The 14,762-nt window shown below is 50.0% G+C and overlaps 1 protein-coding gene across 3 annotated transcripts in view; it reads left to right on the plus strand.

The window, feature by feature from the left end:
- The first annotated feature begins 8,774 nt into the window (after positions 1-8,774).
- The window catches only part of RP1L1 (RP1 like 1), a 43,132-nt gene continuing 37,144 nt past the window's right edge, over positions 8,775-14,762 (plus strand). For 2 of the 3 annotated variants that reach the window (XM_037042187.1, XM_037042188.1), the window contains exon 1: positions 8,775-9,128. The gene's annotated coding sequence lies outside the window, so the exon portion shown is untranslated. The remainder of the gene's footprint in view (positions 9,129-14,762) is intronic. The other variant, XM_037042190.1, reaches the window with a different exon arrangement.

The raw sequence follows: 14,762 nt of genomic DNA on the forward strand, positions 1-14,762 counted from the left end.
GGCACCTGGGTCCAGTTGCTGGGAGACCCAGCCAGGACTGACTCAGAGTTCCGGGAACCTGGGGGTGAGGGTGTGGCTTTGTGAGGTCATGAAGACCTGCTTCAAGGTGGCTTTTTTTCAGGCTCCCTCCCCCTCGGCCCCTCCTCTCTAGCTGGGCTGTGGGTCTCCTACCCAACACCTTCATAGCAAACTCATAGTTGCTATGTCATGGGTCCCTTTCCATCCTTGTCATCCTTGGTAGGTGCCTCTGTCAAACATGTTTACTCCTTGCTTTCTAATAAGCTGCTCTCTCCTGAATGATCTGTCTCCCCGCCCATTCTTTCCCTGCCTTCCAAGAAGACTTCTCTTGCTCTGTTCATCCCTTACACATAGGGCCACTCCAGAGTTCTGTCTGTACCCTCTTTTTTTTCTAGACCACATTTTCCTTTTAAAAGTTCTGTCACAGCAAGAACACAACATGAGACCTACCTCAACATGCTGTGTTGTTGTGAGCACAACATGCTGTCATTGCAGGGTGCACAATAGGCACAATATTCTACACAGATCTCTAGAACTATCCATCTCTCATCTTTGAAAGTTTATGCCTTTTTAAAAAGATTTTATTTATTTATCTTTAGAGAGGAAGGGAAGGAGAGAAGGAGAGAAACATCAATGTATGGTTGCCTCTTGTGAGTCCCCTGGTGGGAACTGGCCTGCAACCCAGGCATGTGCCCTGACTGGGAATCGAACCTCCATTGTGTGGTTCGCAGGCCCGAGCTGAATCCACTGAACTACACCAGCCAGGGCTGAAAGTTTATGCCTTTTGATGAGGAGCTCTCCGCCTCCCTCCCCCCAGAGTCTGGCAAACACCTTTCCACTCCCTGATTTGATGAGTTTCACTGCTTCCGATATCTCGCACGTTCGGAATCGTGCAGTGCTTGTCCCCTGTGACTGGCTTATTTTGCTTAGCACGATGTCTTGAAGACTTATCCCATGTACTCTTTTTTTTTATTTTCAAAATTTATTCTTTCTATCAGGGTAAAATATGCATAAGATTTACTTTGGAAACCAGTTCAGTCAGTGGCACGAAGCACATGACTGCTGTGCAGCCGTCACCACCACACAACACCAGAACTTCCCCACCGCCAACACTGTCCCCCTTAAGCACTCCCCAGCCCCTTGCAACCACTGTTCTGCTTCCTGTCTCTCTGAATCTGACTGCAGTGGGTATCAATGTAAATGGAATGCCACAGTGTTTTCCCTTTTGTGATTGGCTTTTTTTCTTGATGGGAGTTTTTATGACAGTTATGATCCTTTTCTGCCTTTGCATACAGGGCATGCTGGGGACAGACTCTGCCTTTTAGAGCTTTGGGCCACAAGGGACCACATGGTAGACATGACAGAGAGAAGAGCATCACTCAAAGATCCTTTGTGCCCCTTAGTGGAATTGTGAAGTATATGTGAATACAAATGCAAAGACGGGTATTTATGGATGATGGGTAGCTCGAGAGGGTGTATCCTGGCAGATGCTATTTGTGGTCTGTTCAGGATTTATTCTTCTCTAGTCTTACCACAGAACCTCAGTTTTCCCAAGGACAGCAATGTACACAGCTAAGAAACATTTCCCTGCTTTTGTTTGCAGATAGAAGTGGTCTTGTGATGTAGCTCCCAGACAGGTTTTCCAGGCTTTAGAACATCCATTTGACCTTCATCTCTTTCTTTCTTCTGATTGGGAATGTAGAGGTGATTGCTGGAGCACCAGCAGTCATAGTGCAAGCATGTGAATGAGAATCCCATCCTGGGGTCCTTGATGATAGCCAAGGCCTGTTGCACCAGCCACTGACTACTGACCTCGGCACTTTTTTTGTGACAGAAAGAAAAAAAGTCCACATCTTGTTTAAGACACTGTTATTTGGGTTTAGATTTACATGTAGCTACACTCAGTCTCCCAGTGCTAGAGAGACTGATTTCTGAGGCTCATGTTGGGTCACATCAGGTCAGAAGATGGACCCGGCAGTGAGGGGTTCTTGTTCACAGAAGTAAAGTGATTTGCCAGAACCAGGAAGTGGGGGCGTTTAGGTCGCAGGATATCGCCCCTGGTCACCAATGTGAGCTGCACGTCCCACTTCCTGTCAGGGCCCTGAGAAAGAGACAGTCAGTCATCTCAGGAGACTTTTCCAGGGCTGGGGGAGGGTGGGAATTCTGCTCACAAAGATAAAAGGATCCCCATCAAGGATAAATCATCGTGATGAAGCGAGAGTCTACCCTATTGTGGATACTTCACAGCAGACAGATTTAGGCTTTGTGGACGTGCAGCCTGTTAGACAGGTAGGAGCCCTTAGTTTCCCCGGGAAGGAGCCCTGCAGGTGGGGTGGGGAGATATGCTGTCGAGAAAGGTTATTTTTAGGACACAGTAAATCTCATGTTTCTAAGCAATCATTCATTCATTCACTCATGAAAATGTTTATCCCACATTGAAGTGTAGCCAGTCTATTAAAAGCATGAGCTACAGAGGCACCTGTAACCTCTCCTATGAAGTGGTCCCTGACTTCCTCTTCTACCCCGTTTCTCAGCACTTCCCCTCACTCCTCCTTTCTGCTCTGCTGGACTTCCTATGCCTTGGGGTCCACTCCTTCTTGGGGCTTTTTTCCTCTCCTTGCCTCTGTCTTGAAGGCTCTGCTCCCAGGTACCTGCTTGGCCCACTCACTTTGCTCAGGCCTCGACTACCAGTCACATCCCCAGAAACACTTCCCCCGTCACTCCTCTGCTGTGGCAGCGCCTTCTTCTCTCTCTCTATCCCTTCATTCTGCTTCATTTCCTTCCCAGCACTTATTGCCACTTGACATGTGTGTATTTACTGTGTGTTTAATGTCCCTCTCTAGGACGTATGTCCGAGAGGGTGAGGTGTTTGCTTTGCTCACTGTGGGGTCCCTGGGCCTAGAAGGGTGTCTGGAGGGCAGCAGAGGCTCCCTGTGTATTTACCGAATGAAAGAACACAGGCCCTCAAGATATGCTCACTCCAGGGAGGAGAGACTGAGTCACAAATGTGCTGTCTAATGTATTAACAGTGAGTGGTGAGGGGGAGGGTTCTGGAAGAAAGAAGGGGCGGTCCAATCCAGTTTCCTGGAGGAATGGACACAGCCTTTCTGTCTGGGGTCAATAAAGTATCAGCTAGAAGGGGACAGGGGGAGTGGCAGGAAGTTGGGAGTAGGAGAGGTGAGCGATGTGGGGCTCCAGGAAGAGCGAGAACAGGGCGGAGGAACCTGGGGTCTGAGGGGGAGGCCACCATGGAGGGTCCTCAGCACTGGGGAGGGGGTGAGAATCAAAGTCTTGGCTACAGGGGTGTGTTGGAGTCACTTTAAAGTGGCCTTCCTTGCTGGGCCGAGGTAACTCTGACAGCCCTTCCTCACCCCCAAAGTTGCCAGTGCCTGTCATGGTCTGATCATGGAGGAATCAAGGTCATGGTCAACAGAGGGCGGGAAGGTAGCAACTCAAAAGCCTCTCTGTGAAGGACGGGAGATTTGGCAGCAGTAAGTGAGACTTGGGGGCAAAGAGGTAAATGTTTCAGCCCCCCAAATCCCTTCAGAGATATGGGGAGGGGTGCTGAGATTTTCATCCGTGTGGGGTGGGGCTAAAAATCTGCTTAACTGTTTCTCTTAGAAGAGAGAGAGAGCCCAGCCCTACTTTCACTTCACAGTAATGGGGCACAGGTGACGTCATCGGTGAGCCTGAAGGGGTGGGATGGGCTTCAGCTGGCGGTGAGCAAAGGTTTGGAAGAGCAGATGTGCAGAGCAGCCCCGTGACCCGTGAAATGGCGGCCCTGCATGCCCCCAACCCAAACTGTGGCAACCTTAATTCAGTCAAAGCCTTCACCATGCCCAGCGGATGACTTGGTTGGGGTCCACAGCTTCCCTGAGGACCTCTCAGGGGAGGAGGCTGTGGCAGGGAGGCCAGAGGCACCAGGAACCAGGAGCCAGACCGGGAGCCTGGGAGGGGGAAGAAGAGACTGGGAACTCAGAACGGCAGCCTGTGAGAGCACTCTTTGTTTATTTGGCACCTCTAGTGCCTAGAACAGTATCGGATGCATCATAAAAATTAGATTAACGTTTGTTAAACCAATGAAAGAAAGAATTCCCTGCATGATCTCAATTTTGCTGCCAGTGGCCCTGATGGTCTCCAGTTTACAACTGGTCAGAAGCTTCAAAACTGAGCCATGGTCCTCCAAATCCTTCCCTGTTAGCTGCTCTGTTACAGTCGAAGAGCTAAGGCATTGGAGAGTGCTGGGAGCAGGGTGCAGAAGACCCGTGAGCTGGAAGGACTATGTCCTGACTGTGTGATTTCACTTGTATTATGAGCTGAACTGTGCCCCACCAATTCCCACGTTGAAGCCCTCGCCCCCAGGACCTCATAAGGCGACTGCCTTTGGAGATGCAGCCTTTAACGAGGTAATTAAGGTAAAATGCGGTTGTAGGGTGGGCACTCGTCCAATCTGACTTGTGTCCTTAAAAGAAAAGATTAGGACACAGACGCTAGCAGAAGGAAGGCCAGGTGAGGACATCGGGAGAAGACGGCCATCTGCAAACCAAGGCCAGAGGCCTCATAAGGAACCAGCCCTGCTGACACCTTGGCCTTGGACTTCCGGCTTCCAGAACTGTGAGAATAAATGATGTTGTTTAAGCCCCCAGTCTGTGGTACTTTGTGATGGCAGCCTTAGCGGACCCATGCGATGTGGACACCAGCCCTTTATGGGCGGGATGGGGTGGGATACACACAATTACAAGAAGGTTCCTTCCTTTCAAAGAAAGGGAAGGAGGCTGCAACTAGGGCAGGGAATTGCTTCCCAGATAAACAATCCATGGGGAAGAAACTGTTTTTAAAATTTCCAATCTGTGGCAGGTCAGTATGTACAAGAACACAATAAAATGAATCATTAGAAAACATTATTCTCGTGCCCCTAGCCTGGTTGCTTCTTGGCCATGAGGCGATGATTACTGAGAGCAAGGAGAAGTCAGCAGATGCTGACGACACAGAAGCTGTTGCATGAGCTGCTGGAGGTTTTTCACAGCCAGAGCCCTGGGATCGAGAGGAAGCATGACGTGTGCCAGATGGCTGAGCCTGCCCCCCACACCGCCCCAGGCGCAGCCCACAGCTCCTGGGGGTGTGAGGGTTGGGGGCAGAGGCTCCAGGAGGAGCCCAGGGCTCTCTACAGCAAGAAACAAAGTGAACCACTGCTCCCTGGAAAATACCTGAAGCTAAGGATGTAGTTAGTTCATTTTTAAGGGCAGGCGGGCCTCACAGGAAGGATGGAGCCATATGTTTATTGCTTGTGAGTCTTCTCTTTATGGCCTAGAACTTGCTCTCCTTGCTCCATTTCCTTGCAAGGAACTTAGGGCCCATCCAGGCTTCTCTTCCCTTTGCTTAGGGTAATAGGAAAGGAAGCATTTTTAGTATCAGAAAGGCTTATTCGGAAATTCTCACCCTGGACTATGTAGCATGTGATATTGCTGTTCATTAAAACCGACGGGGGGAAAGAAAATATATTAGACATACAAAACACAGGTCAATCGCTTCACACTCAGATATTAGCACAAGGTCAAATTGTTATAAAAGTTTCTAAATGCTTGCTCCCAGCACCTGGCCTTATCTCATTTTGTGCAGGTAACCAGCCGTTGGTGACCTCACTTTCAGCTGCACGCGGTAACACCAGTCTAAGGCAGTTCCCCTCATTCTGGAAGTCCCGCTGTAGAGGTCACACATGTGGCTAACTGTGCCCAGCTGGGAGCTCCCAGGGTCCTTGCAGAGGAGGCCAGCAGGTGGCCTGGCTGCCTGTGGCCAAGAGGCCCTTCCCTGCATTCGGGAGAAGGGAAGTGAACACTCTTCCCTCCCAGGAGTAGTGGATGATGAAGGGGAGGATCCCAATGATGACAAGAAGATAAAACAAGTCTGTGTGACCACAGCAGCTGTCTTAGATCTGAGGGCAGTCCTCTGGTGGGTTTCCAGCCAAAGCCAATCCAAATTTTACAATGGGGTGCAGAACGCAGCTGGCTGCACTACACAAGGAAAGGTGGTCGTGGAGAACACACTACAGCAAGGCACCAGTGATTTCTTTTCAGAGGATTTCCTATTCTCCCACAAGCAGGAGTGGCTTGAACCCCATGGACCAAAAGCTAAGCTCCTATCATCCCAATCAGAGGTCTCTTGAGACAGCGACTTGGGGAAATTGATGTCAGTTGAGAATAGCTACCGTGAGGACTGGGCCTGACCCAGGAATGGTGGAAGCATGGAGGGGTTGCATTGGAGGCCCAGTTCACGCTGAGACCATGAAGCTGAAGGAACTTCAGTCCACAGGAAGGAGTGAATTCCCCCAGCTTCTTCCAAGCCCTGGAGGTGGAAAGAGGCAGGAGGGAGCTGGACTGATCAGCAACGGAGTGGCCGAAGTGGTGTCCCACGGACACTGGGCTGGCGGCAGAGCAGTCTGGAGCCAGGAAGGGGATGAAGGGATCTGAGGAGGGTGACTAGGGTCTGCTGAGAGTGAAAGCAGATGGAGTGGGGAGAAGAGCAGGAGAGAAGCCAGAGGTGGAAGCCTGTGGTCTGGGACTGACCGTGTAGAGCCGAGGTTCCCAGAGCCGAGCATATGTGGGCTCAAAAGCCTGGGGAATAGACAGTGGAGTGAGTTGCAGGGTGGGAGGTTGTAGACAAAGGGTCTTAAGTGAGAGGAACTGAGTGCCACACAGTAGTTGTTAGCTTATCTGAGATTCCTTTTCATCTTCAGTAGTGGCTATAGTAGGTATATAAAAACATCGAGTTGTGAATCTCTTATTGATTGATACAAAGGCCACTGAGGGCCAGATACAAAAGCTCTAGTAATTTAAATAGGTTTTCTGGAGGACAAAGTCCATTGGACCATGCAACTCATGGAGTCATGGACATTTACACACGGTCCCCTCAGAGGTAGGGCAGTCCCAGGTCCGGATTGCCTGGGGCAGTCTCATTGGCTCCTGCTGTCCTGAAGCAGTTGATGGAGCCCCGTCTCACTCCCCGAAGTGTTGTGGGCTCTTAAAACCTACGGTCTCTCCACTTAGAGGTCGCTGGCTGCACTCACTTCGCAGATGTGGGCATCAAACAGCTTTGTATTCCCTTCAAATATGCAATGATTTCCATATTCTTTTGGAAAATAAAAAAGCCAGTGAAAAATTTGATGGTCTTTATGTGCTTATTCATAGATTCAGATGATGTGGCATTTATTAAATATCAGTGAATGTTCCATACTTTGCCGGTGCACAATAAATGTGAGCGATATGGCACTGCCCAAACTCTGCACTTTGCAGGAGCAATCCGGGTTTCAGCCCCACTTTTGTGTTTGATAATGTTTATTCTAACTCATTAAAATTACGTGGGCAAGCCCAGCGTGGTGGGTAATTTTAGGTGTCACTTGGACTGGGGTAAGGAGCCCTAGATAGCTAGTGACACGTTATTTCTGAGAGTGTCTGTGAAGGTTTTTCTCGAAAAGACCAGCACTCAGATTGGTAGACTGAGTAAAGCAGATCTCTCTCACCAATATGGGTAGGCATCATCCAATCCGTCGGGGCCCCTGATGGAAAAAAAGGCAGACGTGAAGTGAATTTGCTCTCTCTGTTTGAGCTGAGACCTTCACCTTCTCCTGACCTTGGTTGGACATCAGTGCTTCTGGTTCTTGGGCCTTTGGACGCAGACCATGACTTACATCGACAGCTTCCCTGATTCTTAGGCCTTCGGGTGGAGACTTGAACTACCCCTGGGTTCTCCTGAGCCTCCACTTGCCTCCACGGGTTTCCCAGCTTCCATAATGGCATGAGCCAATCTCTCATAATAAATTTCTCTCTATATACCTATCCATCTGTTTATCTATAGATAGATATCTGTATATGTCCTATTGGTTCCGATTGTTTGGACTGAATGGCTGTAACTGGTAGCTAGCAGCAAGCCTTGAATGATTTCATTGGCAGAATCGATCAGTCATATTGACATTGAGCACACAATGGCTCAGTTTTTACCTCTTGACGACAATGCAGTCTCAGTCCCAATTGCATCCACAAGTGGCTTTTTAACCTAATTCATTCCCAGTGAGGAAACCACCAGCTTCAGGTCACATAGTTCATCCCTGCCTTCAGGCAACCTTGCACGTGAACATGGGTACTCTAAGAGTAGTTTTCTGCCCTCAGAGAGAGTGGATTTGACCATTCCAGGCTTCAATAGTTCCCCCCAAGTGTCGCCCACATAAAGCCCAGATGATCAATTTAGTCTGAAACCAGAAAGGAGGGTCGTCTGAGGAGGAGACTGGCCGCTGGGCGTTGGTAGAGAAAACCGCTGCTGATGGTTTCTCCAGGCTCCTATGCACCTAATTCCTGTCTCATGGGATGCCATCCAATGTTTCTTCCTGCTTTATGTGGGGAGATGGCAACTAGCCAGTCACTTTTTCTCTGCTGTCCTCCACTCAGGACTTGTGTTTCTGTGGGACACTCCCTATGGACTGGGCACCCCCACCCCTGTTAGCACACCTCCCCCAACCCCACCAGCGCACCCCCGCCAGCATAGACTCCATGTAGCCCAGCCAGGCAGATGGAATTGGGTGGGAGTCCCTGGGGTTTGGAGGGCTCCCTACGAGCCTACAGGACTGCTGAATAGTCCCGAGGACTGTACCCTTGGGCAGAGGGCCAGGAACAGCCCGTATAACCCACTAAGCTAATTACTCTCTCTGCAGATGGTGTCCCCCACTAATCCTCTTTGGGTGTATAATAATCCAGCCCTGTTTTGGGAGATGTGAGGTGTCTGGCCTCAGTGCAAATGGCCTGTCTGCTTGGGCTGAGAAGGCAGGGTGGGCTGGAGTTCTGGGCTCTGGAGCCAAGGAGAGTGGCTGTGAGGACCATCCAGAGGAGGGCCCCAAGACCTGCGGCTCCTGGAAGTAGGGCCCGCTGCAGGGGGAGAGGTGACATTCAAAGCAGCCAGACATCCCCCTTGGACTCAAGGGGGCTCAGGAAGCTGGGCATGTCCTTGCCCTCCCTAGAAGACGGCGAGCCTGTGTCCTGTGGGTCACCCACCTGAGGACAGTGTCTACTGGTGCTGGGAAGTCACAGCCAGCAGGGCGGCATTCCAGTCGGCGACTCTGGGAGGTATGTCTTGAGTGGGATGCTCGATGTGATGCAAGACTGGAGCTCTTCTGTCAGTCTGCCGGGCTGTTTGGTGTTAGGTCATGTTTGAACATGGCGCGCCCTAGATCAGGCTCCTGCTCGCTGGTTTATGGGATATTAATATTACAGCCTGTCTGGTTCTCCTATTGTGCACCTGGAGGGTGAACATTACACCCAGAGAGGCAGAAGTCCCTCCTGAAGACCTCCTCCATTTCTTGGTGTGGTGGGGATGGAAGAAGGATTCCACACCTACAGGGTGAGACCAGAATGGGAGGGGTTTAGGTTGGGGGTGACATTGGCTTCTGAGAGGATGAAGACTTCAGGGAAAGCTATCAGGGACTGGGGTGAACATACAGCATGTAGTGAGGTCGGCAGTCCCTGGGAATGACCTCATAGTTTTTTCTCTACTGGCCTGAAGTTTGAGGTCACTGAGCCCATTTCTCCAAAAGAAGAAAGAGAGGCACCAGAGATTAATTTATGGGAGGTCTGCAAAGTCAAACTCGGGTCTGCCTCAAACCTCTTCTTCTTTGCTGCTCTTTTTTTGTTTGTTCCTGGGCAAGGCAAATGCCATCTTCCTGCTCAGGGCTGACTGGCCAAGAGGCCAAGGATTGGGGGCAGGTGACTCTCAGAGGGCACACAGCCAGTGAGACCACAGCCATGTCCGGTGTGATTGCCGATCACTGTCTCTGTGCCTTGCAAGGCCCTGTACTTTCCGTACCCCACTGCCAGCTCGCCTCACACTGGAGGCTCCCTCCACAGCGGAGGGAGTTCATCCCGTAGGGATGAAGAAGGGGGCAAAGCCACTGCCTCTTAGAGATATAACCATGGAGGTGGCCCTAGAAGAGACTTTGGTCCCCTCCCACAGCCCAGAGTGTACCTCAGGCAGCGAGAACACCCCTTGCTCAGGGCGACCTCCAGAGAAGCAGAACCCACACCCTACTCCCTTTACCCTCTTAGATACAGAAACATCATCCAGAAGTCCTCTTATGAATTCTGCTGACCCGGGCCTGCTCTCCGAGGCTAACCCTGGGGGAGAGAGAAGAGCTGGCTGCCATCTGCAGCACCTTAGTGCTTATGTATGTTTGGGTATGTGCGTGTCAGAGTGTGTGCCTGCAGGTGTGCGTATGCGCGTGGGTGCTTGTATGGGAGTGTGTTGACACACACGCTGGTTAGGGAGACCCGGGGCTGGAGAGACACCACTGCACCTGCAGTCACAGTGCGTAGGCTGGCTCTGGTTCTGCTCTGTGGGCCTTGGTTTCCCAGGCGGGATGTGAGCAGGTTGGACTAAAGAGGCCATAGCCTCTCTCCAGCGCGATAGCCTATGCATGCAACGTTCAGCAGCTTTCTTTGCTCCAGGTTAAATAACCCCAGTCCCGAGAACCTTTCCCTGTAAAGCACATTTTCCAATCCTTTAATCATCTTGGTTATTTTTCTCTGAACTCCCTCCAAGATGCCTATGTCATTGGATAAGTATGTTGTATAAATTAGTCAGTAAATCAATCTGTCAACAATATCTCTTGTGCAACTACCCTGTGGCTTGCGGGAGGTACCAGGCTGATACAACCCAACCACACAGGAACAAAAAGAGTTTTCACTCTGGCTCACACGAAGAGTTTGCTTGACCAGCAGTGGCCCAAGACGCTGGGGTCGTGCTGGGAAAACAGGGTTCCTTTCAATGCCATCATCCTCCAAAGATCGGGGCTTTCCCCCAGCATCAGTGTCTGAATGGTTCTAAGTAAACACGTAAGGGCGCCTGCTCTGTTCAGAGCCCTGTGTGAGGCTCTTTGAGGGTTACAAGAATAAGTGTGATGCAGACCCTGGCCCGCAGGAGGAGAGGCAGGTGCACGAAGTGGAGAGTCGGGGTACAGAAGCAGAGAGGACCCTGGGTGGGGAACTAGCCAATCTCAAGGCTGCAGAGGGGCTGCTGCTGTTAGAGGGGGGCTGCTGCCGTTAGAGGGGGGCTGCTGCCGTTAGAGGGGGGCTGCTTTGAGAGGTTTTCTGCCAGAGGCAGCATGATCAGTCATAAAGGGAAGTAGCCAAAAGAATTCAGAATTTGGAGGACACTATTTCTTTATTTGAGTAATGGTTTCATCGTTCATTAGCCGGGTGGATCTTGGGTGAGCTATTTAAGCTTTCTGAACCCCACGTTCTTTAAGAATATCATGGTAGGATTACACCCACCTGGAAGGACTGTTTAAGCTTTGATGATGTCACATTTGTAAGTAACCGGTGCATCGTGGGTGACTCATATGCATAATCTCTCTTCTCAACAAAAATTGCAGATGAGTTTCAGGAGAGTCCTCAGCTCATGTGGATGGATGGATGGTATTGACCACCTACTAGTGTGGGTTCTAAGTTCTGTTAGGCAACTGTGATGTGCACAGTGGTACCGTCTCTGCTTATTGACCCTGTTTTCTTTAAGATCAAAGGATAATCTATTATCCATGGTATAGTGTATGCTTCATGACTGTATAGTCTTAGAGCAACAGCTATAATTTTGTCTCTGGGCTTTTATCTTCATGGTTGGCCTTTTTCAATTTAGCCTCCGTTTTCCGTATTAGGGAGAGCACTTGGCCCTTGATTGGACCTCTGGCTAACTGGGCAGGGTAACTTTGGAGAAGTCACCGAAGAGCCAGCTTGGTCCACAGCAAATGCTTCTCCAACAAGCTTGTGTATCAGAATCATCTGGGAGTCTTACCGAGGTACAGACTATTGGAACCCACCCCAGAGTTTCTGATTCAGTGAGTCTGGGTGGAGCCCAGTAATTTGCATTTCTAAGCAGCTCCCAGGTGATGCTGAGGCTGTGGGTTCTGCACCGTGAGAACTGCTGGTGTAGGAGAACCAGCCCTGGAGCTTCCTGGAGCTCAACCAAGTGAGTGGACCTTCTGAGCCTGCTGTTTGTTTCGTAAGCCTCTGCCTTACAGATTAGATTCAAAAGGAATAATTAAATACATTATGATGTAGAAAGCACTTTGGATACTATAAAACACAAGATAGCTATTAATAGCTTAATATTGTCCAATTTATAGGTAAATTACCTATAAAATGGGAATAAAGATAGTGCTTTTTATTAAGATTAAGTGAGATGGTCTATATAAAAGCAATATGTGAAATATGAAGAACTATAGAGTCTTATTCTTATCAGTTCCCTGAGCCTCAATTTCCTTGTCCACAACATGACAGGATAGCCAGTGGGCTCACCTTGTGTGCCCCTCTCGGTCATGTGGCAGTTTATTATTTCAAATGTGAATGCAAGTTTGTATTTTACACACTGCTGTTTCTGCCCTGTGTCCTGTTAGCCCTTTTGGTCGGAGCTGCATGTCAGATCACTTCTGTTAGACTGCCTCGGGCTGTAAGACATAGAATTCCCAGCTAAAAGTAGCTCTAGGGTATGGGGTTTGTTGTCTTATCTAACAGGTCTAGAGGCAGGTGGTTTCAGAGTTGTTTAACTCAATGGCTTGACCAAGGTCAGATTCTGGAATTCTCTTGGCTTTCTCCTCATGGTCACAGGGTGGCTGCAGCCGTGCCAAGCATTACATCCACATACAACAATAGTCAAAAGCAGAAAGAGGTGAATTTCTAACTTGTATTCCTTTTAATGGATAAAAATACTTTCTTAGAGGCACTTATTGACCAGTATTGTATCACATGCCCTATGACAAGGGAAATGGAATTACATGATTGTGTTAGACTAATCAATACTCAACCTGTATGGCCTCTATGGGGAAGAGGCTCAAGAAACACAAGGTCACCCAATTAAACCTCTGTCAGCAAGTGAGACAGTGGTGCAGGCATGTCCATGCAGAGGGTGGGGGGCGGGGACCAGCAGCCTCTGCTGCACTCCAGTGTCTCTTTCCAGGAGGAATCCCATCCATAAGGGCTTTACTTACATATCAACTCTCCAACGCTGTGAGATCTTCCTGTAGCTGGGAGCACAGCTAGAAGGCGCCCCCAGCAGAGTCTTGAATTAGTATTTTAATGTTTAGATGAGTATTTGTGAACCTTTGCAAGAGAAACTGAGCTCTCTAGGAAAATCCAATCCCCCATCCTGGCAAGGCAGGTCTACAAGGTCAGGGCAAGACCACAGCCTAGAGGACTCAGAGGCCATAGGATTTTTCCCAGGCAAAGTGCTTGACCCTGAACACAATCCAACAACATAGCATGACTCTTGTGTGTGGCGTTTCCTCCTGAATCTAGCATAGTGCTGGAACCCCAGCAGGTGCCTGACAAATACCCACTTTTTCTCAAGAAAGAAGCTCTCACTGCCATGACCAAAGGAGCAAGTGAGCAAGTGAGGATGGGGAGAGTGAGAGAGAGTGAGGAAGGCTTTTGCAATGGCACAGGTTTTGCTGGCATTCTCAGAAATCCATGTCTGTGGGTTGTTCCAACCTCATTCTTTCTCCTCTGTCGGACCCCTGTGAATCCATTCAGGGGTTTTCTAAGGGAAGGGAAGAGCCCTACTGAGGGTTTGTTTTTTTTTTCTGAGGAGCAGGCTCCACTCTAGGCTCAGGGATGGCCACTAGGTTCAAAAAGAAGTGGGGTGAGGAGAGGAGGGGATGGCTGAGGCCTCACTGTCCTGAGTACCCACAGGGCGGTGATGGTAGCATGACAATGTGAATGTGCTCAATGCCACTGAACTATACACTTAACAGTGCTTAAGATGGCAAATGTTATGTTACGAGCAGTGCGCCTCAATTAAAAAGAAAAACAGCAACAGCTACAAAGCACACTGTCCACTGTCACAGGTTGGGTTACCCAGAAAGCAGACCCCAAGTGGGAGGTCAGGGTGTCAAGGGTTATTAGGGGGTGCCCGTGGGCCCAGTCCCTGCAGAGGGAAGAGAAAGAAGCCGGACCAGCAGAGCAGAAGCCTAGCCACCCTGTTGTCTTAGTGGAGACTCAGCCAATTTCACAGGGAGCTCCGAAGGTGGGACAGCTCTTCACTTTTGTCCCAACTTGGGGTGAGGTGACCAGGCCATTGGAGCTGGGCCTGGAGTTTTTGGACGTGCACTGCCTTGCAAGAGTGGGGCCTTGGGGACAAGGCTGCCTTCTGCTGAAGCGTCCTGGGGGCGGCAGGGCTGGGGGACAGCTGAGGGCTGCCACTTGTGGCAAATGGGTACAAAGTGCACAAGAACAGAGGAACATGAAGGGGGCCGTCAATGTCTGCGCTTTAGTCTTCACTTCGACAATGGCAGCCGGTTCTGAGGAGAGTGGCATATCCTCACTTTGCATGTAAAGCACTGAACACTAAAGCCACTCGCTGGCCACACAGCTAGTGGTAGATGAGCTGGTTGAGAGCTCTAACCTTCCTGTCTGAATCCAGGCCCCTTCCACACCTGCCACCCTAAGTGTGGGCAACAGAGGCTCTGCCTTGGGTCCTGGACATTAGAGGGGCCTCCTCTGACCCTCCTCCAACTACATCCCTTCCTAGGGGCTAAGAAGTGCAGAAGGGTATGGGATGCCCCCCACCCAAAGCTCATATCCTTCCCTCTCTTCTTATCCACCCACTGGGGACCCAGAATTTCCTGGAAGGTTCTAAGACCTGCAAAAGCTCTTCTCTTGGTCCATCGTCCCTGGTAAGGTATGCAAAGTCCTTCAGCAGCTCAGAAATGAAAGATG

The sequence above is a fragment of the Sturnira hondurensis genome, unplaced genomic scaffold, assembly GCF_014824575.4.
Source record: "Sturnira hondurensis isolate 20B ecotype Veracruz unplaced genomic scaffold, ASM1482457v3 Scaffold0003693, whole genome shotgun sequence".
In the NCBI taxonomy this organism is placed as follows: Eukaryota; Metazoa; Chordata; class Mammalia; order Chiroptera; family Phyllostomidae; genus Sturnira; species Sturnira hondurensis.